Here is a 27,094-nt window from a genome sequence, read left to right as displayed (position 1 = left end):
GTTTCATCAACTGAAGGAATGGGTTTCTGTGTAGTAAGTTTAAAAACTGACTCAACCCCCCCCCCTTTTGTTCTTTCAAAAGAGAGCACTTTTAAATGCATAAAACATGAACTGTTGAGCAAAACCATAATAAGGACACAACTGCATAAACAGTTCTGTCCTTTATCAGGACAGGCAAGGGATGGCCTTGGCTCCCCAGGGGAACAACAAAAACACGTCAGAACTTTATCTTATGTGCTGACCACAAAATACGCACAAGACCAATGTCCGGGAAAAACGCCAGAAGCGTGTTCCCGGAGATTATGACGTCTTCCCAGATAAGAGTAGAAAGAGGAAGATCCTTTTATGGTCAGAAGTACAGGAAGGAAGATCCTTTTATGGTTGAGAGTACCAGAGCAGGAACATATGTACGTCAACATATGTAAGTCAACCTGTGAACATATGTAAGTCAACCTGTGTACGTAGGCCGACGTGGTTGGGCTCCTAGGGGAGGAGCGAGAGGGTGCCTGGAGGATATATAAACTGCATGAAACCTGTCATTTCTTTGGACTTGCTGTGGACTTGATCACGCAAGTGTCTTCTGCTATCCGGAGAGCAGAATAAACTCTTTCTTTGAATCAACCTCAGGTGTCATTTGACTTCCTTCCTCCTGTCCCGGAGCAACGCAGACCCAATCGGTGAATTCCAATAAGGCTACACAACTGATATTCAAAAGCATTACTGCCTCCAATCATGGAGGCAAGGCATAGCCATCATCGTTGGTAGCCATTGATTGCCTCATCTTGCATGATTTTTTTCCAGTTCTCTTTTAAAGCTGTCAGAGATGCATCGGGAAGAGGCCACAGGGCCCAGCAAGGCCCTCCGCCACTGTGGGTAAGCCTGCCGAGGCCTTCCACTGCCATGGGTAGGCCCAATGGGGCCAGCCCTTCAAGATTGGGGGGCTCAGACTCATCACTGCATACTGGCGTGGGCTGGGGAGCTGAACTGCCCTCAGCCCCATAGAGTTGGCGCCTATGAAAGCCATCCAAAATGGCAGCCATCACCACCTCCATTGGAACTGCGTTTCGTAGTTTCACTATGAACTACATGAAGAAGCACTTTTCGAAATCTGTCCTGAACCTTCCAACATTCAGTTTGGAAGAGGACGCCTTCACCCCAGTATGGCTCCCCTTTATCACATACACAGAACAATACAACAACAACAAGAACCCACCAACAGCATCTGAATAATTTTTCAGGCAAAATGGGAAAAGGTTCTGGGGAAACACACAAAATATGCTCTCTCGGTAAAAGCGATTAACATGAATTGGGACCTTCCATTGCAATCCTGTGCATGGTTACTCAGATGCAAGCCCTCCTGAGTTAAATTGGATTTATCAATATGTTACTGCCTTGTGGTAGCAATTTCCCCACTAATAGTTCTAAATTAAATCAACAATCATATACTTGTTACTTTTACTGCTGCATTATTCACATGGAGCAAATCACTTCCCCTGGTCTGTGAGCATTGTTATAAGCTCTAATAATCTTCACATTATGTTGGTATCTTTTTATGAACTGACTAGATCAGAACTACCATCTGTCATTCTCTGCAAGTGTCTGAAAATGACAAGAGTACTATTTTCGATTAAATTGCAAGTAATTGTGTGACTGCAACTGTCAGAGAATTATCATCCCTTTTTGGATATATATATTTTATTACTATTATGATTATGCGCCCTTAACAACCTCCCTTGTCTAGGTACATTATGTTCTTTCTTTGTGCCTACTGGAAACAGCAGAGATACCATCATGGTACATAGATAAGTAAGAATTCCATCTTTGGTATTTTCGCCTTCTGCTTTGTCATTTTTATGACTAACCCTTAAGGCACTGCAGTTATCCCTGCTTCACCTTTCAGGTAATACATATGCATGTCTTGATCCATTCAAAAGAAGTGCTCCTCCTAAAATAATAAGACGAGAGAAATAATAGCTAAAATTGGCAACTGCAAAAGCAATAGATCATGGTAGTCTTTTGATTAGGACTCAGCAAGCTCCTCCTGAGTTATGGGAGGCAGTAGCGTCTACATTTCCTGAGCCAAATTATGAGCCAAATGGAGTCTGAGTGTTGCAGGGTCTGATGCCTTCCGCATCTCCTTCCCATCAAATCGTCCCCGTAGCAGCTCATAACATATCAAATCAACAGCAACAGTTCAAAAAACATGGTAGAAACAATTAGAAATAACCATAAGTAAAAACAAAAAAATTAAAATCTATATGCAACATTATATAGTAAAGGTAAAGGGACTCCTGACCATTAGGTCCAGTCATGGCCGGCTCTGGGGTTGCAGCACTCATCTCACTTTATTGGCCAAGGGAGCTGACATACAGCTTCCGGGTCATGTGGCCAGCATGACTAAGCCGCTTCTAGCGAACCAGAGCAGCGCACGGAAATGGCGTTTACCTTCCCGCCGGAGCGGTACCTTTTTATCTACTTGCACTTTGACGTGCTTTCGAACTACTAGGTTGGCAGGAGTGTGCAATGGGAGCTTACCCCGTTGTGGGGATTCGAACTGCCAACCTTCTGATTGGCAACTCATAGGCTCTGTGGTTTAACCCACAGCGCCACCCGCATCCTGCAACATTATATAAAACAATACAAATGCCTTAAACTAATTCAACAGCTTAAACTAAACAATACTCCATAGAACAATACAAAAAACTTGATGCTGTGGTCTAAACCACTGAGTCTCTTGGGTTTGCCAATCAGATGTTTGGCGGTTCAAATCCCCATGACGGGATGAGCTCCGGTTGCTCTGTTCCAGCTCCTGCCAATCAAGCAGTTCGAAAATACGCCAGTGCAAGTAGATAAATAAGTACCACTGCAGCGGGAAGGTAAACGGTGTTTTGTGCACTCTGGTTTCCGTCACGGTGTCCCATTGCACCAGAAGCAGTTTAGTCATGCTGGCCACATGACCCAGAAAGCTGTCTGTGGACAAACGCCAGCTCCCTCAACTTGAAAGCGAGCCTACTGAAACTGATACGGGAACAAATAGAAGAAGACGCCTTCACCCCAGTATGGCTCCCCTTTATCTTTTTTTTAAAAAAAATAATATTTATTAATTTTCCAACCGTTTAAACACAACAAAAAACAAAAAAACCCATAAAACTAACAAAACAAGACACAAACCATTTAAAACACAAAACAATTTCAATATCTTATCTTTCATTCCCTTATTTCCACGACCTCCTCACACCTCCCTTTTTGTATTCCACTTCTGTTAATTGTTTCAGCAATTCCTTTCCATCTTCCTCTGTTTTCTATCCTATAATTATCTTAACATATTCTAACCTTATTTTTCCCTTTAATACTCTATTAATCTATTTATACTTGATTCCTTATAACATTTCTACTAAAGCCATATAACTTCATTCCAACATTTTTCTAACATTCATTATTTTTACAATATTTCTATAAATAGTCTTAAACTTCTCCCTGGTCTCGGATTTCTGCCAGTCGTTTCCGCCCCTTTTTCACGTACACAGCCCAACAAGACAACAAGAACCCACCGCTTTCTAAGCCTTCCTCCCATCGTAATTGCAAAGAAACCCCACTGCAGCCGGCCACAGACAACCAACCACATGCTGCCCTCCCAATCCCTCTCATTACCAAGGTCCTGTAACAAGCGAATAAAAAGAAAACCTATCCAGTTGATGCTGACACAACCCGCCCCCAAACAAAGTAGAAGAATTTATATAATTTGCCACCACCCTTTTTCTCCTCCCAATCTTATACTGCATATAAGATACATACAACACCAATGTCTCGCAACAAATATAAATGATCTGTAGAAAACTCAACCTGAAAAAGAGACAATGCGTGTACTTTACACAAAAAAAACCCTTAATTTGTTTTTTAAAAAATGCACCCATATCCAACACTTTGGATCCAATGGAATCACACTTCTGTACCAATCCGTTTTTGTCTTCATCTCCCCATCTTTCTTCCTTTCGTAAAATAAGACACAATTTCTACGATTAATTTCCTTTCTCTTTGTGTCCTATCAATTCAAATGATGGGACTATAAGCAGAGCCTTAACTTTTCCCCTCTATGTGCCCCTCTTACATCTCCTTTAGTTGTAAAATACATAATAAAAAGTCTAGTTTAAAACATAGAGGTCATTGTGAGATGGGTAGAAGAGTAGTTTCAAGTACACATTGCTGGATCTGCCATAAATTAAGGGATCATCGGAACTTCCTTGTGTGCCACATTTCTAGAAACAGTTTCATGCTTTAAAGCTCTGTGTCAGAGTGCTGCTATTATTATTTTTTACCTCCAGCACTTTCCCCATGAAAACCCACTGGAAACAATTCTGCAGAAAACTCGAAATGCTGTTTGTTCCAATTCAGCACCAAGAGAGTGTTTTCCTGAGGAAGGCTGTGGGAAGTACTTGCACACAGACTGGTAAAGACTGGGGCATGGGTGGCGCTGTGATCCAAACCACTGAGCCTCTTGGGCTTGCCGATCTGAAGGTCGGTGGTTTGAATCCCCATGATGGGGTGAGCTCCCGTTTCTCTGTCCCAGCTCCTGCCAAACTAGCAGTTCAAAAGCACACCAGTGTGAGTAGGTAAATAGGTACTGCTGTAGGGGGAAGGTAAACGGCGTTTCCATGCGCTCTGGCACTTGTCACAGTGTCCAATTGTGCCAGAAGCAATTTAGTCCTGCTGCCTGTCTGGGGACAAACGCCAGCTCCCTCAATGATCTGATCTGACTTTGCATATGTTTAAATTTGTTCTAACTTTCTCTGAAAGACTTCATTAATGTGTTGAAATGCTGACATTAGGTTCCGGAGCTATGAGGGAAGAAAAAATGTTTCAATTAATTGTTGAAAGTCATCAGGAAGGATCAAAATCTAAGATGTTTGTGGTGGTGGGTTTTTGTGTGTTTTTAAAAAATGAACATTAAAAATTGTGAAATGTTGCCAGGTTTTCAATGTGCATAAAACTTATTTTCAACTGTAACTCCACACAGATTTATTTGGGAGTGGTTCCCATGGGTCAATAGCGCTTACTTCAAAATAATTGTGTTTAGACTGATAATTTGAATTTTGTGTTTTGACAATAGCATCTCTTGGTGGTTAGACTTCTTATATGTGACTGTTACATTTAAAGTACGTATCCTTAAGTTTTTGTTGCCATTTCTTAAACTACAAATGAATTTTCAAGACTGCTTCCAGCCACCTACTGTTGCTCTACAGATGGAATACATTCTCAAGAAGTATAAGTGGGTATCTGCTCAGACATGTGTGGGTTGATAGCACAGTTCTCCGTCTTCTCTCTCTTTCCTTTCAGTCTTTAAACTTCTCTAGTTGAATAAGATTCATCCACTTTGACCTTATGCCTTGGCAATTAAACATCTTATTCAGAAAGTATCTTCATGCCACAATAATTGCAACTATTGATAGACTGAAGTATTTGACCCAGAAATTTCTGTGAATTAGATTAATTTTCAGGGGAATGCGTGAATGTTAAGGATTTTCGTCCTTTTAAATATGAGATTGCGGAGTCTCTTTCCCTCTTTCTCACTCACTTGTACAAAAAGATAGAAGCCTTTGACACTGTTTCAAGCTTCTCTCAGCAGCACATCTATATCCATGGAAAAGAATAGCCCATGAGAACAATGCTATATTGTGATTCATTCCTGCAGGGGGCAAGAAAGAGGATTGGTCAATCCCAACTAGGTGACTTTCTTGTATATAGGTATGTGTTTGGTGTTGCCCATGTGAATGCAGGCCTTTAAATGTTACCATAGTGCCATACGGTGATTCCACAGAGAAGCTTGCAATGTTTCCCATTCATACCTATTCACCCAAATTGCAGGGGAGGGATACGGAAGATGTGAAAACCTTCCACTGGCCCCGTGCTTGTTCTCAAGCATTAACAAATCCCGCCTCTTCTTTTTTGCATTTAGTCTTTTTCTTCACACCAGGTGCAAAGTCATGGCTTAGCTAGTGAAGAAGACTAAGATGGAAAAGGCAGCAAGAGGTCAGAATGGACACGCTTCAAAAAAAAAATAATCAATGAAAAGGGACTTGAGATCAGAGCTGGAAACACAAGCTTCACCTCTCTCCACCGCTTGACTAGTAAACACAAGCTACACATTACAGCTGCAATTCTGTTTGAATCCAATTGACTTCAATGGTATTTAGGCAGTCTGTGTGCAAGATTGAAGCCTATATATAATATACTGTAGTTTTTAAAAAGAGAGAAAAAGGGGATGGAGGAATCATTCAGCAAGCATGCTAAAATTCCATGCAATGCACTTTGGAGCCAATCTTTACTGTCTCAAATCCTTGGCAGCATAAACAGAGAGAATTTCCAATTAAAATAATAGAAGCCTTAGAATAAATGGTTTCCTACAGGGGATGCTGTAGTAGATTTGATTCTCGAAGCTGTTTTGTTTGATGGCAGCTGGAGCCAATTTGTGTCCACATTGAGCAGTTCATATTTGCCACCAGTAAAATGCTAAGTCTGTAAAGTATCTTAAAGAGAAAAGCAGTCTGTGCTATGATGGAAACTTAAGAGAGGGAAAGAGAGGGATAAATATCACTAAAGACAAATGTGGAACAGGTAATCACCAATTGTGGGACTATAATTGCCCACTTGGTTTAAATTAGATTTTCTGCACTCACTCAATCAACACACGGCCCAGTGCCCTGCAGTTTACATGGCAAGGCTCTTATCTGCATTGCAGTTTCTTCTTAAAAATTGTACATCAGCAAAGATTTCAGCTTTGCTAAACAGTTGCCTGTTCTCTTGTGCCAAAGCCCCCAAGCCTAGCAGCAAAGATTTCAGCCAGTTTGTAAGTATAAAATATACATTGTTAGATGGACTATTCAGGATGTGGATAGGCTATTCATTTGGGTCAATTCATTTTGAACATGAAGATTTGTTTGTAAACCTTCAAAGCCTTTAGTTATTCACTAAAAGGTTCATATACAAGCTGTTAACATGAGATTTGGGGGAGGTAGTAAGATAACCAAGAATCTGTCAATGCACTTAATTCAGTCAGGAAGGTGATCTATTATATCCTGGTGCACTAAATTCCACTAGGGTTGCCCAGGCTGATCTTAAGGGTAATTTTTCCTAGGGAGTGTGTGTGTTTTTTAACCGTCTCCAAAGTCACTGGCAATAAAATCATTACATGACAAAAATGGATACTTACTTTCTTCGCAAAAAGCTCCCAGGCAGAGCAATCCCACCAGAAATGTGTGTGGCGGGGTGGGCGGGGGCAGAGAATCCAAGTCTTACAAAGCCTTCCAGACAGGCAGCAGGATGGTTAAGTGGGGAGAAAATTCATTCTCTCCTTCTTTCCCTTTCTGAGATTTTCTTTTTCGTTTTACAATTTTCATTACATGGTTTCTAAGAAGAGGGAGAATGTGTATGCCAGAATAAGAATAATATAATTTATTACTTATACCCTGCCCACTCTGTGCGGCTGCCAACAGAATATTAAAAACACGATAAAACATCAAACATTAAAAACTTCCCTAAGCAGGGTTGCCTTCAGATGTCTTCTAAAAGTCAGATAGTTGTTTATTTCCTTGACATCTGATGGGAGGGCGTTCCACAGGGCGGGCACCACGACCGAGAAGGCCCTCTGCCTGGTTCCCTGTAACCTCACTTCTCACAGTGAGGGAACCACCAGAAGGCTCTCGGAGCTGGACCTCAGTGTCCGGGCTGAACAATAGGGGGGTGGAAACATTCCTTTAGGTCTCCATCTCCTGGTTCAGGGTGTGTGGAGGAAATAGGAAGGCTGTAGATCCTTCTGACAAAAGTGATCCCATGATCTGTCACTACTAACCAATAATACAGCTCTGACATTAGTAAAGCAGGGGTTGTGGAGGTTTCCACAACAGCTGGCAGAGGCCTTGTGAGACCTCCCTCTCAGAGGACAGCCCACATCTAATGGCCTCTGGTTCCATCTCCCAGAGACCATGCCATGCCAAAATCAATGGATTTTGATGACTGGTTCTGCTAGTTCAGGGGTGGCCAACTCCCAAGAGACTGATCTACTCATGGACTTAAGGACTGGCAGGGTGATCTACCCCTGGGATTCAGGTCAGAGTTGTTGAGCTTTTTTAGGAAGGAAATCCCTGTTTTGGGGGGTTCAGGTCAAAGTTTTTGAGCTTTTCTAAAGGGAGATCTACCTTACCCGTTGGATGTGCCTGTGCTACTGCAAGGGCAAGGGAATGGAAATTAGGGTTATGTTCTATTTTGAGCAACGGGTTTGGCAGCAGCAGCAGCAAGACTTCAGCAGCAGCAAGGCTTCTCCATGCAGAGCTCTGGCATGCAACTCCATAAGACTTGAGCTCAAATGTTGTTTCAGCAGCAGTCATCCTGGAACTGAGCTTTAAACAGGTGCTGCACCTAGTTCCACTTTCCATGAGAGGACTGTCTTCAGTTAAAGGGAAACAGCATACATTAGCAATCATTGACTCTGAATGAGCAGGAAAGATTGTGATTGCCCAAGGTCTTCTGAGCTGGAGACTTTGGGTCAGAAAAGTCCTGTCAAAATGGGGCCTTTGGGCAAGTGCTTCTGGTTCAGTATTTGCATCTGAGGGATATTCTCTTTCCCAATCTCAATCCCCAGCCTCATCCTCTGAGGAAGGGGAGTCTGACCACAGGTTCATGACAGACATTTTCTTGAAATAGGAAAGAAAGTCAATGCAACGGTGAAAGTGCCTTGATCCACAGGGTGGTCAGGGTACTAGATTGTGCAAGTTAATATTCATATACAGAGGTCTGATGCCTTAGAGGTTATCCCTAAAACAGTAGCAGCAAGGGAGAAAGGAACTATGTGACTTTAAGGACAAGGCTAAGGACACAGAAACACACACACACAAAGAGAGAGAGAGGTGTTCCAAAAAAAAAAAAAAAAAGACTAAAGGGGAAACTTTTTATTTATCTGTTTATTTATTTAAAATATGCAGAGGTTGCCTTTAGAAAACCCATTCAAGATGCCTTACATCATGGGTAGGCAAACTAAGGCCCGGGGCCTGGATCCAGCCCAATCGCCTTCTAAATCCAGCCCGCGGACGGTCATAGGAATTTGTGGGGCATAGGAATTTTAAACACCTAAACATTAGGAAGAACTTCCTGGCAGTAAGAGCTGTTCGGCAGTGGAATTTGCTGCCAAGGCGTGTGGTGGAGTCTCCTTCTTTGGAGGTCTTTAAGCAGAGGCTTGGCAACCATATGTCAGGAGTGCTCTGATGGTGTTTCCTGCTTGGCAGGGGGTTGGACTCGATGGCCCTTGTGGTCTCTTCCAACTCTATGATTCTATGATTCTATTCTCCCCCCCTCCAAAATATAGTCTAGCCCCCCACAAGTTTTGAGGGACAGTGTACATTGATGTTTGCAGATGCTTCTGTGATGTGGACAGTATGCAGCAATTGGGCTTGCCAGGTAATGAATGACGTTTCCTTCTGATGAGGATAACAAGACCCCAGCTAATAACCCTTTTGCCAAAGAAACCCCTGACCACAACAGTAGCCCAGTTCACAGAATTGCTTGTACGACAAGAGGCAACAGGCTCTGTATCCTGCTGTTTGTGCATTATTTTGTGGGCAAGTCTGCAACATACCTTTTAAGGTAAAGGTAAAGGACCCCTGGATGGTTAAGTCCAGTCAAAGGCAACTATGGGGTTGTGGTGCTCACCTCGCTTTCAGACCGAGGGAGTCGGCGGTTTTCCACAGACAGCTTTCTGGGTCATGTGGCCAGCAGGACTAAACCACTTCTGGTGCAACAGAATACCGTGATGGAAACCAGAGTGCACAGAAATGCCATTTACCTTCCCACCGCAGCAGTACCTATTTATCTACTTGCACTGGTGTGCTTTCAAACTACTAGGTAGGCAGGAGCTGGGACAGAGCAACAGGAGCTCACCCTGTTGTGCGGATTTGAACCGTCAACCTTCTGATAGGCAAGCCCAAGAGGCTCAGTGGTTTAGGTCACAGCGCCACCCGCATCCCCACTTTACACCTTTATATGTACACAGAGATCATCACAGTTGAAAAGGCTGGTTTCCCAATGTCATGGAAAGCTGCCTATGTGTGTTTGCGCAATGGAGACATGAACCTGCTCCCACCCATTGTTATACAAACAGAGGCTGAATCAGGTTGTGTACATCATTTTCTGATGGGAACTGCAATAGAAAAGCTTGAGTTCTTATACCAAGCAACAAGTGTGAGCAAACTGTTAAAATCCTGTCTTAACACATTGGATGCAACATGCCGCCCACATGGCATTGCCACAGCTCCTTTTGTCAGTACATTTTGTTATTTTAATATCAGTATGAGGAAAAATATATGTTGACAGTAGGCTTCTATGATCCTTTTCTCTTTTTGTTACTGAGCCCCTTTTCTGTGGAGTTTAATTATAATCTGTCACTGGAATTTGTCACAGCTGTCTTCGCTCCAGATCCACAAATCAAATGAGGTGTTTGTTTCAAAGCCATGGGGGAGAGAGAGAGAGAAAGAAAAGTGTTTCTTCAATGTGGCCAATTCCTGATTGTGTGTGTGGTTTCTCCTTAATATTTTTAGAGCAGAAAACAATAAGCAATATCATATGGAAGAAAGAGAAACACACACACACACACACACACACACACACACACACACACCTGCAACTGCTTTGTGCTTCTATTGCACCATTCAAAACATCTAACACAATGAGTTTCAAACAGGGTTAGCATTCTATACTTCTGATTCCTATTTCAGGTCTGGTGGACAATGTTTTTAAGATTAAAGCTCAAACTTGGGTGGAATTCAGTGGCATTTGTTAGTTGGAAACATCTAATTAGAACTTAAGAGAATGCCCAGAAATTCTTCAAAGCCAGTTGATTTTTCAATGCACTTAACAATGTAACATGGTTCGTCTTTCCATTCATGCTAACCACAGGATCTTTAGCAACTGGGCACGTTGTTCAGCAGTGAGCAGCCTGATCTAGTATTTTAATGAAGTTTCCTCAGAACAGAAATACAATTTGTGTGATTATTTCTTTAGTTCTTAAAACCTCACTTGCAGTTCCACTCCTAAGGTTGCATCCCATCTGCTGATAGAAGACTTCTATCAACAGCAGGAGAGGGAGGATGGTTTTTCCCTCCTCCCCGTAGTCCCATTCCCCCCAAAATCTCCTTTCATTGTTGCGGCACCCCCTGGCCCAAATTAGGATATTTACCAGTCACTAAAATCACCACAAATTACCACCGTCACCTGCTCCACTGATTCCTTCTATCGGCAGAGAGAAACCCCTGGATGCAAGACAAAGTATTGCTGCAAGGAAATACTTTGGCAAGTACTACCTTTCCTGTGATGGTGGCAGCCTGGCCACTGAATTCTGCACTATTTGCAGTTTGTAGACTGCAAAGCAGCCTGGTGTATCATGCACTGCAGTAGTCCAACTTAAATGTTCCCGGACCATAAACAACAGAAGATAGACTTCCCCTGTCCTGGACAGGGCTGCTGCCGAACCACCAGCGAGAGCTGATGGAAGACACTCCATGCCACCAAGGTCACCTGAGCCTTCAATGACAGTAGTAGTCCCAGAAGTACCTGCAAGCTGAGTCCCTGCTCCTTTAGAGGGAGCGCAACCCATCCAATTTGCAACAGTTTCATAATAAATACCTGATTAAAAGAACAGCTGTATGTGTTCACATTTGATTACTAAACAGAAAGAGAATGACTTAGGAGGCCCTTTTGAAGGACAGGAGTAAAAAAAGCTAAAGGACCCCTGGATGGTTAAGTCCAGTCAAAAGTGACTATGGGGTTGCAGCACTCATTTCGCTTCCCAGGCCAATGGAGCCAGTGTTTGTCCACAGACATATTTCCAGGTCATGCAGCCAGCATGACTAAACCATTTATGGTGCAACATGATGGAAACCAGAGCATGTAAACAGCGGTACCTATTTATCTACTTGCACCAGTGTGCTTTCAAACTGCTAGGTTGGCTACACGTGTCCTTGAAGGACAGAACCAGCCCTGAAACTCAGGTACTGCCAGGGCAAAGTGAGACACCTCTGGTCTAGATGGAAAATGGCAAGATCTCTCCTCTGGCATGGTGGCGCTTTCACTGCTAGGTAATCTCAAGAACTCTCTGCCTCACCTTAGATCTTAATAAAACAACAAATGCAAATAGAAACAGCCCAGGGAAGCAAATGTAACTGTAGTGCTGTTCTAGCAAGCTGCCTCAGCTTCTGTAGGCTGAAAGCTAGCCTTAGCTGGACAGCAGCAGATCAAGTTGGAGTTGTGCTCACAATCATGTGATTATAACTGGGGAACCTCTCCTAAGCAAGAAGAGATAACGTGGCTTTGATCTGTTTTATACAAGCGCCTCATTCTTAATTCTTGCACAGTCTGTGGCTTTGTGCAGTGCATCTCTCAAGAGACCCATCAGTCACTGAAAAGTATTTATTCTGAAAGAAAGAAGGAAAGATCTTCAAGGTCTCCAGCAATGGACCATTGAATTAAAGTTTCTACCTCTGCTACAATCATAGTGACCTGTGAGTCTCATTGACCACTGTTCTTCTACACCCTCCTAAGCCACTGAGCCCTTGGGCTTGCCGATCCCATTGTGCCAGAAGCTACTATTAGGTCCATCATGAGAGGTCCGCCAGCTTCCAATCACAGATACCAGCAGCCTTCAAGCAAGCAAACTTGCCTTATTATCACTCCCTAGCATCCCACTGCCAGAGGATTGCTTCCTTCCATTCACCACTTTGCCTCCTCCAAGTGGAAGAAATCTGGGCAGTGCTGAATGTCACATCCATTGCCAGGTGTGTCCTGCTGGAAACAGAAAAGGGCTTTCCCCTTGGCCTGCCTTTATATCCACTCAGTTGCCAAGTGCCTTTGTGACATCACAAGAAACCCACAGCCAATGGCAACTGGTGGGGAGGCATCATCTTCATTGCTTTGAGCCTCACAATGGTGGGTGGACCTATCAGTGATTGTGTGCTTGTTTATTCGGGACACGGGTGGAGCTGTGATCTACACCACTGAGCCTGTTGGGCTTGCCGATCAGGAGGTTGGCGGTTTCAATCCCCGTGACATGGTGAACTCCCGTTGCTGTGTTCTAGCTTCTGCCAATCTAGCAGTTCGAAGGCACACCCAGTGCAAGTAGATAAATAGGTAACACTGCAGCAGGAAGGTAAATGGCGTTTCTGTGCACTCTGGCACTCGTCACAGTGGCGCATTGTGCCAGAAGTGGTTCAGTCATACTGGCCACATGACCCAGAAAGCTGTCTGTGGACAAACGATGGCTTCCTTGGCCTGAAAGTGAGATGAGCACTGCAACCCCATAGTTCCTTTGAGTGGACTGTCCAGGGGTCCTTTACCTTTACCTTTACCCCCTCCCAAGGACCTTAATTGCGTCCCCAGTTTTCAAGGGGCTCTGGGAAGGGCATGCAATCTGTTTCATGTTCTAATACTCAACAGTGCTAAAGCTAATGTAGTCATGGGCTATATTGCTCTTGACTTCTCTTGTTTTCTTTCCTAACACCCATGATCATGCCTGTTTATTTGGTTCAAATGTTTTTTCCTATATTTTTATTTATTCATTAAACTATTTCCTGTGGTTTCTTCAAGCCCTGAGCCTACTTCTCCTTTAAAGGATGTAGCAGAACCAATGTCCAGCCTGCATACTTTTCTTATGGGGAAGACACTCAAATGGGATTTGATCACACTAGGTATGTAAGAACTCTATTATAGAGTTCACCTGTCTCCAAAAAGAAAATGCATATTTTAAATAATTATCTTGAATGAGTTTTTAGTGGAGAGAGGGTGTCTTTCTTATCACTCTGATTGTAAGAATTCATCATTCATATATCAATGGGGAAAAATTTTATCTATAATGATGCGACAATGATCACACAAGTGGTCTCTAATGAATCCTCCAGTTAATTATTGCTGAATTGATATAAATGTGTGACCTAATCAGTATTGTATTTCTGCTATTCAAATGGCAGAAATACACCTTTATTGAGCCAAAAGAGTGGGAGTTCTTTGATATAATGTAGCCCAACTTATCCTGTATATCAGAACCCAAGCTGCCAACTAAGTAGAAGGGATGTCAGAGAATTCTCATAGAAATGGAAATAGGGGCAGAAATCACTGATATTAGTGTATTTTTCCTATGCTCAGAACAGAAATCAATCTAGCAAATACAGTCAGTATCCACGGCGGTTTTCAGTCTGCAAATGATACAACAATTGATCGCGTTCCCCCCATTTGCATTGCAATTATTTTGCATTCAAAAAAATGTTCGTTCCAGTGAAATGAATGGTGTGAGATAACATAATAATCACACAATTAATTACATAATTGTGAAAAATTCCACAGGCAGCAAGGTGAATAACTTTTTAACATTATCTACTTGTGTTTTTATCTTTTATTCTGTGAACTGCCTTGAGATTGTAGGTGGGAGGTGTATAATTTTAATAAATAAAAATAAAATAAATTATACTAAAAAATAAAATACTTGTAAGTTGCTGAACTGCAGTAGAATGGAAACAGCACTGCATGTAACAAACATGGGTCTGAACAGAAATTGTCACATTCTTACTAGCTGGCTATGCAAGGCAGTGAGTGGGGGGAGTCCTAATTGTCTAACTTATTTCTCTCTTCCAAATTTCTGATGCAGTTATTTCTCTATTTTCATTTCACTCTGTCCATGGTGAACTTAAGCAGTTAACATCAATGGAACTGGAACTAAAACAAGACTTCCCCTTTCTCCCATCTCACCTATGTGCCTCTTCCAATCTGCTCCAGAGCCTAATTTCATCCCATTTCAATCTTGCTGGTATTCAATCATAGGTCTGTTGCACTCTATTTTCTGCAGGTTCTTTGGAAAAAGTCCACCTTTAATGCACATTATGTTTTTACTTTAAAGTACAACTGAATGAACTTTTCAGGCAATTCATACATCAAATATGCACTTCATGTGCATCTTTTAATTAAAAAATGCACGTGTTTTTGGTGCGTAGCAAAATCCAAATATGTTCACCATCCAGTTCCGATCAGCAAGCAAGTTTGGAATTGTCAGAGCAGATCAGTCTCCTGAGAAAAGTGGACCAAACAAATTCCCCCCTTATCCTACTGGATTGTTGGGGAACCCTCTGGGACAGATTTGTTGGAGAGGGGGCAGAGAGAAAGAGGGAGTCCTATTGCACAAACAGATTTCCAACCATGCAATGTTAGAATGAGCTTTAAAGAGCAGTTCAGAAACAATGTACTTATGAAGCAAAAGTCCTCCTGGTTTGACATTTAAAGTATTCCAGAATACATGGAGAGTTCTGGCAGGCCCAGCAAGAAAGCATCTGTGTTGGCAGTGGCCATACGAAATAATGGAAAGACTTGCTTGCAGAATATAACCAACTGGGTCAGTTTCACTGGTTCTTCATGCTACTTTTTAAATATATGTGTAAAAGATTCTTGAGGACGGTTTCATACGCAGCTATATATCTTTCAAACTTATTCGTTTGGAATTGGCTCTCTTTCTCACATTATAACCCTGTTTCAGAATGCCATCCATTTTATGTCCGACATTTGGATTTCACTCAGACTGCCCTTTATGAGAGGAATCATAGTCTCTCTTGCCCTCTTTCTGTTCTTTATACTTCAGTTTATTGCTGGGCTGTTGGAGACAGATAGGTCCAATCCTCAAAGTGCTGCATTGAATACAAGGTCAGTTAAAGCAAATGAGCTTTGCGCACCAATGGATGTATTTGAGAGATTCACTCACAGCCAAAGACGATAAAACTCCTGAACAAGGATGAGGAAAGTTGTCCTTCTCTTTTATTTCTGACCGATTTTACATTGTTTGGGATGTAAGGCCCTATAACATGAAGCCTATATCACGTGACCGTCATCACTTTTATTTTCTACACAATTCTCCCTGTCACATCTAAAATACTTCCCCCACCATTTTTTTTAAACTACAGATGTGCACCTATAACTTTGAGCAAATAGGTAGAAAATCAAGGGAAAGAACAATTAGATCAGTGCTTTTTTCAGGGGGTACTCAGCACAGGCACCTCTTTTTGTCGTTGTTAAAAATTGTGGCACTTACTGCAACAACTTCAGGGTGAGTACTGGCACCTATTTTTCTAGAAACCCCCCCCCACTGAATTAGATCATTTATAGCACTTGCACAATAGTTTCATATAAAACCAGTAACATAAGAAGTACAGTGGTACCTCGGTTTTCAAACAGCTTAGTTCACGAACAACTTGGAACCTGAACACTGCAAAGTAAAGTAGGTTTTTGAATTTTTTTTGGAAGCCGAACATGCTCCGTTTTGCGTCCCCCTGTGTTTCCTGTTCTGCTGCTAATTTGCATCCCCCGCCCCCTGTTGTAGTTCAAGCCTTCTGTTTCTGATTGCAGTGTTCTAAGGTGATATTTGGAGCTTATATTTGGTGCTTTTGTTTTTGCTATTTATTTTGCGATTTTTGTTTTGAGGCTTTTTCAGTTAATTTGTTTTTGTGACTATGTGGATCCCAGTTCAGCTACTGATTGATTGATTGATTGATTGTATGACTGTGGAAATGGATAAAAGCCCCCCATGCAAACAATGACTATCATCAGTGCAGGTAAGGGGGAAAAAAATTTAATTTTTATCATTTACAATACTGTTTTATTTATTTTATAGTATAGTACATTGATTATTGCTTTCATTTTATGGATCAATGGTCTCATTAGATAGCAAAATTCACATTAAATTGCTGTTTTAGGGGTTGTTTTTAAAAATCTGGAACGGATTGATTTGTTTTGCGTTACTTTCAATGGGAAAGCATGCCTTGGTTTTGGAATGCTTTGGTTTTGGAACAGACTTCTAGAACAGATTAAGTTTGAGAACCAAGGTACCACTGTATGTATGTGAAAGGATGTGAAGCTTAAATTCAATTGACTGAAGGCTGAGACTCCTATGAACGCTTACTAGGAAGCCCCATTGTATTCACTGAGAGTCACTTCAAAGTGAACAACCTTAGGATGGCAGTGCGTGGAAAGCACTCATTAAAGGATGCTGCAAATCTCTTTTAGCCATTTCAGGTGGAATAAAGGGGGGTAACTAATTTGAACTCAGAATTCTCACTGCCCGAAATGAGTCTACATCCATCCATCTATGCATAAATTGTTGTTTAGTCGTTTAGTCATGTCCGACTCTTCGTGAGCCCATGGACCAGAGCACGCCAGACACTCCTGTCTTCCACTGCCTCCCGCAATTTGGTCAGACTCATGTTTGTAGCTTCGAGAAAACTGTCCAACCATCTCGTCCTCTGTTGTCCCCTTCTCCTTCTGCCCTCCATCTTTCCCAACATCAGGGTCTTTTCCAGGGAGTCTTCTCTTCTCATGAGGTGGCCAAAGTATTGGAGCCTCAGCTTCAGGATCTGTCCTTCCAGTGAGCACTCAGGGCTGATTTCCTTCAGAATGGATAGGTTTGATCTTCTTGCAGTCCATGGGACTCTCAAGAAATTGCACTACTTCTAGAACCTCATGAAGAAAACAAAATAGTGGCTGGCGTGCAAAAAATGAAGCTTTCCTTTAGTGACAACAAAAGAAGACTTCTCTTTTTAAGTGCCAGGTCTTGCTCCAATCTTTAAGCCACCTGCCTGGTTGCAGCAGGAGAAGCAGCCAAGCTGATTCAAGAAGTGCTTTCAAGGCAGCTCCCAGCCCCGTTTCAGCTGAAACAGGACCATGGAGGCTTCCTTAAAGCACTTTTCAAAAGCATTTTTTAAAGCACCCCCCCCCCTTCATAAAGGAGAAGGAGGTCCGGTGCTTCAAACAACACTTTAAGACAGACCCCATAGTCCCATTTTCAGTCTTAAAGCGCTTCTCCAAAGGGCTGCTTCCCCTGTGAGAGGATGCTGATCAGAGCTTAAATTCTACAGCCTTGGATGTGCAATCCTGTCCCATGCTGGGAACAGGACATGCAGCCAATGCAGGATTAAACCTTGTGCTCCTGTCGTCAGCTGACCTCACCAGTAATGTGAAGTGAAGGACAGATTAGTGGTTTGGGGGAAATGGCTTCGTGGGCCAAGATTGGTCTGTAGATTTGTTATTTACTGAGTTAAATAGGATCCAAAAGGCAGCAGTCTGATTGGTCCTAGAACAATAGGATTCAGAATGCAGCAGTCTGATTGGTCCTAGAACAATAGGGTCCAGAATGCAGCAGTCTGATTGGTCCACAGGAGCTACCCAATCCAGCTCCAGATGGAAGTGAATCCGCAACCTGATTGGCCTACAGGTGAATCCCGGAATTAGCCAATCACGTGCGGCCCATTGTGTAAATAATGTATATAAAGCAGACATTCTTGGGGAACTTCCATTCCTCCTCACCACTATGAGCTGAATAAAAAGCATGAAATCCACTCTCGACTCCGAGTATATTTGAAGACTGGAGTTTCCCCACCCCTATATTAAACCATAGTTGAATGCAAACCATGGTTCAGTGTGAACCAGCAGTATTCCAGTGCAATAAGACATGGAACTTACTGTATTTTTTAATAGGTTGAGTGACATTTTAGGTAGGCAGGTGAACTTAAAAATAGTAATAATTAAATACAAATAAATAACTGGAACTGTGATTGTCAGATTGGCCAGTGATGTTGATGTAAAAATTTGAGGTTTGGCATTTGCTACCCAACTCCCCATGGGACTCTGAGTCCTCTAAGTCCATGATCAGTCAGAGAAGAATGGGTGGAGGCAGGATCCAGCGGAAAGCAAGGCAGATATTTATTTTTCTGTTGCATATGAGTTTCTTCCTCTCCTTCCAAGGAGGGAGAGACCAAAAGTGTGCAGGAACCTTCAAAGACTTTTGACATTGCCCAACCCTCTTAGCCAAAGACCACCCCAAAATCATCATACATACATCATAGGAGATGGTCTACAGCAGAAATCCTGTCTGCCAGGACACCTGAGAATGGTCACTGATTGCATTACCTGGGCAGCCCTGGCCATTCTTTTGTTATGGCTAATACTTTAGTTCCTGAAGCCAGGTCACAGGCTCACCCTATTTATACACCGATACGCCCTTAAGACAGGATTTGTAACCGAAAAGACAATGGGAAGGCTTTCCCCATTTGCCTCCCTTATTGCAGACTAATATTTGAGGTCCTTGGGAGAATCAAAATGGGTTCAGGATTGCTCTCCTGTACTATTTCAGACACATGGTTTATATAAAAAAATTCCTTCTAGTAGCACCTTAAAGACCAACTAAGTTAGTTCTTGGTATGAGCTTTCGTGTGCATGCACACTTCTTCACATTTTATTTTGACTATGGCAGACCAACACGGCTACCTATCTGTAAATGGTTTATATATTTAGATATGTGTCCATTTATGAATATGTATTCTATATCAGAGACCTTAGACTTCTTATAACAATGTCTCAAAGATCCTGGAGCCTAGAACCTGAGGCAGTTTTCTGTTTTCTTTCTTTGATTTGTGTGGGCAAAGGCAACTTGGGAGGGAGTTTTCTTAGAGGTGATAGGGCACAGAGGGACTAAATAGCCTATTATATTCCACTGCGTTTGAGCTTTCAGACAGGACATCTTCTGCTCCAGCGGCTAGCGTGTGTCGAGCAGCGAATGTCAACACACAGATACATCTGCTTGCAGGCACGCATAATTTCTATAGATGGATAAGAGATGTGGATCGTGCGATAGCTCAAAAGCAGAGAGTGGTTTATATATAGGAACTGGGTGGGTAAAGAATAATACGGTGAGATATAATTTGTTTTTCTGCACTTTTGCTAGGAAGAAGATGGCAACCTTTCTCTGACAGATAATTTGCACAGGTCACTATCCTGCGCTCGGTTATGCACAGTTAATTCCCTTTGAAAGTGATAGGGTTTAAACGAGCTTAGCTATATATTGCTATGCATTAAAAATAATACTTTTTCCTCCCTGCGTAGGATGTTTCTCTGCGTTTTGCAGCAAAGGTCGCTGTCGTCAAGCAGAGAACATACACATTTGCTCCTACAGATTTGCAAGTGCACGATTAGCACATCAGTGGAAATTACGCTGACACATGAGCTGTGCCTCATATTTAATATGCTTGCCTTCATTTTAGATTGTATTTGGTTGCTAAGGTGGTGAGCGTTCCCTAAATATCCAAAAAAGATGAAGAGACGTGTGTGTGTGTGTGTGTGTGTGAGAGAGAGAGAGAGAGAGAGAGAGAGAGAGAGAGAGAACCCTACATTTTATCTAATACTTAAAAGTAATTTATAAAATACCACTACAGTTAAACTAGTTAAATGTTTCATTTCACACAATTTTTAAAAAGCTCTGAATAGCCACTTACGGAACTAATTGGTGCCTTTAATATGCTGAAAATAAGAGAATGGAAATAAAGCTCATTTCAGATAGCCAGTCTCTCTCCAACCCGCCCCCAACACCCGGCCAATGTTTGCAATTTTAAGGATAATCATTTCATTATGAAACACCCAAGCAAATTGCATTGACTGGGCAGTATAACACCAGGCACTGATAAAGTGTATCTTCATCCCCTCTGCCACAGAACCTAAGGCCAACTTTCATGTTTAAATAACTCACATTCAAAAATGCCCATGTCAGAGAAACTATAGTTTTGTGGGCATGGTTTGAGATAAATGGCTCTTTCCCGTGAAATTGCTTACAGTGTAAGAAGAACTTCACTATCTCTTTTTAAAGGCTATAATCTATTTTATTGAATTTATTCCTCTTATACCCCACCCTTTCCTCAGAAGGAGCCCAGGGTGGCAATATGCATATGCTTTAGCATCAGAACAGGAGTGTAGACATCACACAAATATAAAAATTAAATAGGGCCACACTGAGCTAGATTCCTTGGGGAATATCCATAGCTTTGGGGGAAAGTCACAGCTTTAGGGAAAGGCTGTAGTTCAGAACTATAACCTTTGGATCAGGTTAGCCAGATCGATTCGTATGCTGTCAGCAGATTCTTCTTGTTGTCTTGTTGGGCTAAAGGTAAAGGTAAAGGGACACCATTAGGTCCAGTTGTGACCGACTCTGGGGTTGTGGTGCTCATCTCGTTTTATTGGCCGAAGGAGCCAGCGTACAGCTTCCGGGTCATGTGGCCAGCATGACTAAGCCACTTCTGGCGAACCAGAGCAGTGCATGGAAACGCCATTTACCTTCCTGCTGGAGCAGTACCTATTTATTTACTTGCACTTTGACGTGCTTTCAAACTGCTAGGTTGGCAGGAGCAGGGACTGAGCAACGGGAGCTCACACCGTCGCGGGGATTCGAACCGCCGACCTTCTGATTGGCAAGTCCTAGGCTCTGTGGTTTAACCCACAGCGCCACCCGCGTCCCTTCTTGTTGGGCTATGTATGTAATAAAGGGAAACCATACCAGAGTGAAGGCGTCTTCTATTTGTCCCCATGTCAGTTTCAGTTTATTGGTTAGTTTTTTAAAATAAGGCTGTTTCCCATACTATTTAATTCCATTTTTCCATGCTTACTCCTGTTAGGTCTCTCCAGTGTCTGGCTATGATGCTTCTGGCTGCTGAGGGTAGGTGGGTTATTAGCTCTTTATGATGTGATTGGGCATTATTATCTTAGATGATGATGATGATGATGATTATTATTATTATTATTTATTACTTATACCCCACCCATCTGGCTGGACCTCCCCAGCCACTCTGGGTGGCTTCCAACAGGAGATTAAAAATACATTAAAACATCACTCATTAAAAAACTTCCCTAAAGATGTTTAGTAGGGCCAGTTCTGAGGAGACTTCTAATACTTGCTTAGTTATTTTGCATATTTTGCATATTTCTATGATTGATGTCTAGAAGAGTTGGATCCAAAACACACACACACACACACACACACCCCACTCTCACACAAAAACAAATCTCACTATAGCCAACCAAAGACAACCAACCACACCCTAGGCCTCCCCCTAACCACTCCAGGAAACAGTGGGTGTGTGGGTTTTTTGGTGCAGGCTGTAGCCATGGACATGCTATGTGATCTGATGGTGAATTTGGGGTGACCCAATGCAAAAATCCTGAGGATCTATGTGCTTTTACCTCCCCCTTCCCAGGCAGCCTCCTTTGTCTCTAGAGTCCCTTACCTCCCTCCCGATCACTTGCTGATCAGCTGATCAGCAGCTTTGTTTCAACACCCCCTTCCCTCTTTCTAAAAAAACACACAAACAAACAAAAAGCACGATCTGCTTTTTGCCCCTGGGCAATTTGGCTCCAGGGACCACACGTTCACTCCAAAAGACACACCGACATTTCTCCTTACTTTTTAGGAGGAAAAAAGTGCCTCTTATGGAGTGAAAACTATGGTGTGTGTGTGTGTGTGTGTGTGTGTGTGTGTGTGTGTGTGTGTGTATATATATATATATATATATATATATATATATATATATATATATATTATATGAAGTACAAACTTTGCCTTTCTTGCATAGGCTCCCTACTTCAAACCCTGGCATCTTCATTTTTTTAAAATAAGATTTTTATTAAGATTTTTACATTACAAAAAAGGAATAAAACAAACAGAAAAAGAAAAAAGAAAAAATACAGAATAAAAATTGTTTAAAACAATCAATCTTTCCATCCCATTATTTTTCGTTTACTTGTTTCTTGGACCCCCTCATACCTCTCTTTTTTGTATTCTAATTCAGTTTATTAGCTCAGCAATTTGTTTCCCTCTTTATCCTACCCAAATCTTTATTCTTAAATTTTTATGATCTTAAAATTTTACTTTTATAAACCCATTTTTTCATATTCTTTTAACCCATTACAGCTAGAAACCTCTTAATTTTAATCCAACATTATTCTAAAGTTCGTTAATTTTACAATGTCTCTGTAAATAATCTTTAAATTTCTTCCAATCTTCTTCCACTCTTCCACTTTTTCCACCCTGGCATCTTCAGATAGAGATGGGAGAGACTTTTGTCCAGAAACCCAGAGCTACTGCCAATCAAGTGTAGCCACACTGACCTAGGTAGACCAATGTCTGACTCAATTCAAGGCAACTTCATGCATTCCAGGCTGTAGAGGTTGATGGTATTTCTTCACCCTGACGCAATTGGTTTCTGCCAGCAAACCCCTTCATGTTACAGACATTAGAATGAGGGCACTGGGATCGTAGATGCCCTGCTGCCAGCCAACGACCCAAAGCTACTTTAGCTGTGTTGACATAGGACTGGGTTGCCAATCTGCTCTGCACTTTCAAGAGAGAGAGATTAGTCCCACCATTTCCTTTCTTTCCCTGAGACAAAGGACAAACATTGTACCAAGCCCTTGAACACAGATGCTCTTAAAAAGTTTTTCCGCAGTGTATCAACCTTCTCCATACCAAAAGTTCAGGACAGACTCAGAAAACAAAAGTTAATTACTTGGTCCGAAAGAACCCCACCAGAGAATGCTCCCAATTCAACTGTTATCCAAATTCTACATCTGCTCAGAAACCAATGCTCATCTAATTACAAAATATTTAGTTCTATTTGAAGTTGGATATCCAAGTTTAAAATCTGATAAGCTTTCAAATCTCATTTGCAGTCCTGGGAAATGGAATTAGTTGTTACAGTACTGAATACATTATTACTATGTTGTAGCTATGCATATAAAATAGAATGTGTCCCTCTGTATGTCACTGTCAGGTGCTCATTTTGAGCTGGAAGCTTGTGGCGGTAAAGTAGCAATACTACAAGTTAGAATAAAATAAACAAAATAAAATAAAACTCTGCAGGGTTGTCGGCACTTTGCATTTGCTCACATAGTTTGATTTTGAACTGTGCAGACGAAAGGTCCACCCGACATTATTGTGATGTTAGCTGGTTTGGCATATGGGAAGCCTATTAAATTTGGCCCATGGGGTGAGTGGGAGATAATGTTGTGGCCTGCTGGACTGATCCACTTCCCCACTCCTGGTGTGGACAATACTGAGCTAGTGTTGATGGATCTCATAGGCTTTTTTTTTTTAAAGAAGACATCCACACCTAATACAGTGGTACCTTGGGTTAAGAACTTAATTCGTACCGGAGGTCCGTTCTTAACCTGAAAATGTTCTTAACCTGAGGTACCACTTTAACTAATGTGACCTCTCGCTGCCGCCGTGCCGCTGCCGCACGATTTCTGTTCTCATCCTGAGGTAAAGCTCTTAACCCGAGGTACTACGGTAATTCTGGGTTAGCAGAGTCTGTAACCTGAAGCGTCTGTAACTTGACGCATCTGAAACCTGAGATACCACTGTATATGCGTCTCCTCCCCCATCGTTCTGCCCGGACACTGAGGTCCAGCACCGAGGGCCTTCTGGCAGTTCCCTCACTGCGAGAAGCCAAGTTACAGGGAACCAGGCAGAGGGCCTTCTTGGTAGTGGCGCCTTCCCTGTGGAACACCCTCCCACCAGATGTCAAAGAGAACAACAACTACCAGGCTTTTAGAAGACATCTGAAGGCAGCCCTGTTTCGGGAAGCTTTTAATGTTTGATGTATTATAGTATTTTAATATTCTTTTGGAAGCCGCCCAGAGTGGCTGGGGAAGCCCAGTCAGATGGGCGGGGTATAAATAATAAATTATTATTATTATTATTATTATTATTATTATTATTATTATTATTATTATATGGATGTTGGGGTTAGAGTCAGAAATAAGGTGCAGCATCTGCCTTGCAAGCAGAAGGCCCTAGGTTCAATTCTAGGTAGGAACAAGTCTACCTCATGATAGTAGGAGCAACTAGGAGGCTCCACGGTGTTATTAGTCTACTTCTTCTAGACCAGTGGTTGGTTTTTTTGGGGGGGGGGCTGGGAGCCCCAGGATATTCCAAGGAGGCCACAGGCACAATTATATGATTATAAAAATCATAAATAAAATTCATGTTCTGTTTACAAACAAAATAGCTACATTTCTACTGGTAGAATAGAGGTGCATATGAAGGAAACAAGGTTGGAAGGGGGCCACGGTTGGAAAAAGACTGAGAAACACTGTTCTAGACCATTCTAAGCTCCATGGCACACAGTTATGTGGCGGATGAAGGTTTTCCTTGCATGGCACTGGTGCATTCTACTTCTTCTCTGGTGATCACTCATAGCTGAGTAACATTGTCTTCCATAAACACAGTTTTAACAGTGAGTCCGTAGGTGACTGTGGAGGCCAATTCTGGATCCACACGTCCTTCCACAGTGGAGACATAGGTTTCCAGGTGGGAGTTGATCACGGCGAGGGTTTGCCAAGCATGCCTTCCTCTTAGCACATTTCTCCCTTTTGTCCTGAGTTCAAGTGTCTCCAAAGCCCATGACACCTTTGGTAAAGGCTGTTCTCCAATTGGAGTACTTGCAGGCCAGTGTTTCCCAGTTGTTGGTGTTTATACTGGTTTTTTAAAGATTTGCCTTGAGAGAGTCTTTAAACCTTTTTTGTTGACCACCAGCATTATGCTTTCCATTTTTAAGTTCGGAATACAGTAGTTGCTTTGGAAGATGATAATCAGGCATCCGCACAACATGACCACTCCAACGAAGTTGATGTTGAAGAATCATTGCTTCGACGCTGGTGATCTTTGCTTCTCATTTTTCACTAAGGAAGAATGCTCCCCACAAAATGGGAAGGGAAAATTGGTTCCACTCTACTGGAAATACAGACATTGTCATCATAGAGGAAAAGTTAGGGGTGTCTTTTTATTTATAAGGTTAACAATTTCCCCAAGATGACTTTTTAGAAGTGTGTGTGTTTTAAGAGCAGCACACCACTGAACTAATTGATGCATGCATCTAGAAATAATAGCACGGCCTCGGTCCTGTATACCTGAAGGAGCGTCTCCACCCCCATCGTTCAGACCGGACACTGAGATCCAGCACCGAGGGCCTTCTGGCGGTTCCCTCATTGCGAGAGGTGAGGCTACAGGGAACCAGACAGAGGGCCTTCTCGGTAGTGGCGCCCGCCCTGTGGAACGCCCTCCCATCAGATGTCAAAGAGATAAATAATTACCTGACATTCAGAAGACATCTTAAGGCAGCCCTGTTCAGGGAAGTTTTTAATATGTAATGCTGTACTGTTTTTAACACGGATTGGGAGCCGCCCAGAGTGGCTGGGGAAACTCAGCCAGATGGGCGGGGTATAAATAATAAATTATTATTATTATTATTATTATTATTATTATTATTATTATTATTACTACTACTACTACTACTACTAAGTAATTAGGGTTATTGCAAAGGGGGTCTTCTTGTTTGTTACCATAATCACACATTTTATTTCATGGTGAAAAATTAACTTCAAAATACTATGCAATTAAGTTGTGTCATAAACACCATCAAGTTACCTGCTATTGTACAGCATGGTGAGTCAATAAAGATCAATATACATTGTTGAGTATGCAGTAGGGCATTTTCAGCAACTCAAATTAAAAATATGGGAAGCTCGAATGAAGCTCTCCTAAAATCCTAGATGAAAATAGTTATTGCAACTCATCATCTTTGCAATCTCTTTTCTGATTCCAAAAAGATGTTACTTGGCTTCAGATTTTAGCAGCTACTTTAGATAACATTGCCAAAAGTCTAATTCCCAGGTGCATTCCCGTCCTTGAGTAATGCTGACTGGATGAGGATAGGATTGCTGCTAAACCCCTTGTGCTGCACAATGTAGCTATGTTACAATAGTGAAAGAGCAGAGTCCCTTTGGGGGTCAATTGATTACACAAATACTATTTCAAGTGTTGGAGGTGGCAAAATACAAATGCATAATATACATTCATGTGTGTGAGCCATTAATATACTAGCCTACAGAGGAAGAGACACTTGTCATGGGTAATACCATATTTTACCTGCTTGTTGTCTCATAAGAGTTTTACAGTCTGGATTTTCTTTCTTAGGAGAAGGTAACCTGGTATTTCAAAGGTCTCACAAGAGGATTACAGGAGCTGAGATGTCAATGTTATATGCTTAGACAAATGGAAGAGGGCGTATCACCATCTGTTTGTGCTCAAAGTAACTCACAACATTTCAAATAAGTATTCATTTATTTATGGCATTTATATCTCTCCTTTCCTCTAAGGAAAGCCCAAAGTGAGGTGCATGAATCCTCCCAATTTTATTCTCACAAC

The 27,094-nt window shown here is 42.0% G+C and overlaps 1 long non-coding RNA gene across 1 annotated transcript; it reads left to right on the top strand.

Moving 5' to 3' along the window:
- The first annotated feature begins 800 nt into the window (after positions 1-800).
- LOC310688548 lies at positions 801-27,094 on the top strand. Its single transcript, XR_014517029.1, has 3 exons — positions 801-873; positions 21,507-21,547; positions 26,864-27,094. It is a non-coding gene; the product is annotated as an uncharacterized lncRNA (long non-coding RNA).

This window comes from Podarcis liolepis (assembly GCF_965112155.1).
Source record: "Podarcis liolepis genome assembly, chromosome: 11".
NCBI classification, from domain to species: Eukaryota; Metazoa; Chordata; class Lepidosauria; order Squamata; family Lacertidae; genus Podarcis; species Podarcis liolepis.
The sequence above is the reverse complement of the archived record's forward strand: the minus strand, read 5'-3'. Positions and strand labels throughout refer to the sequence as shown.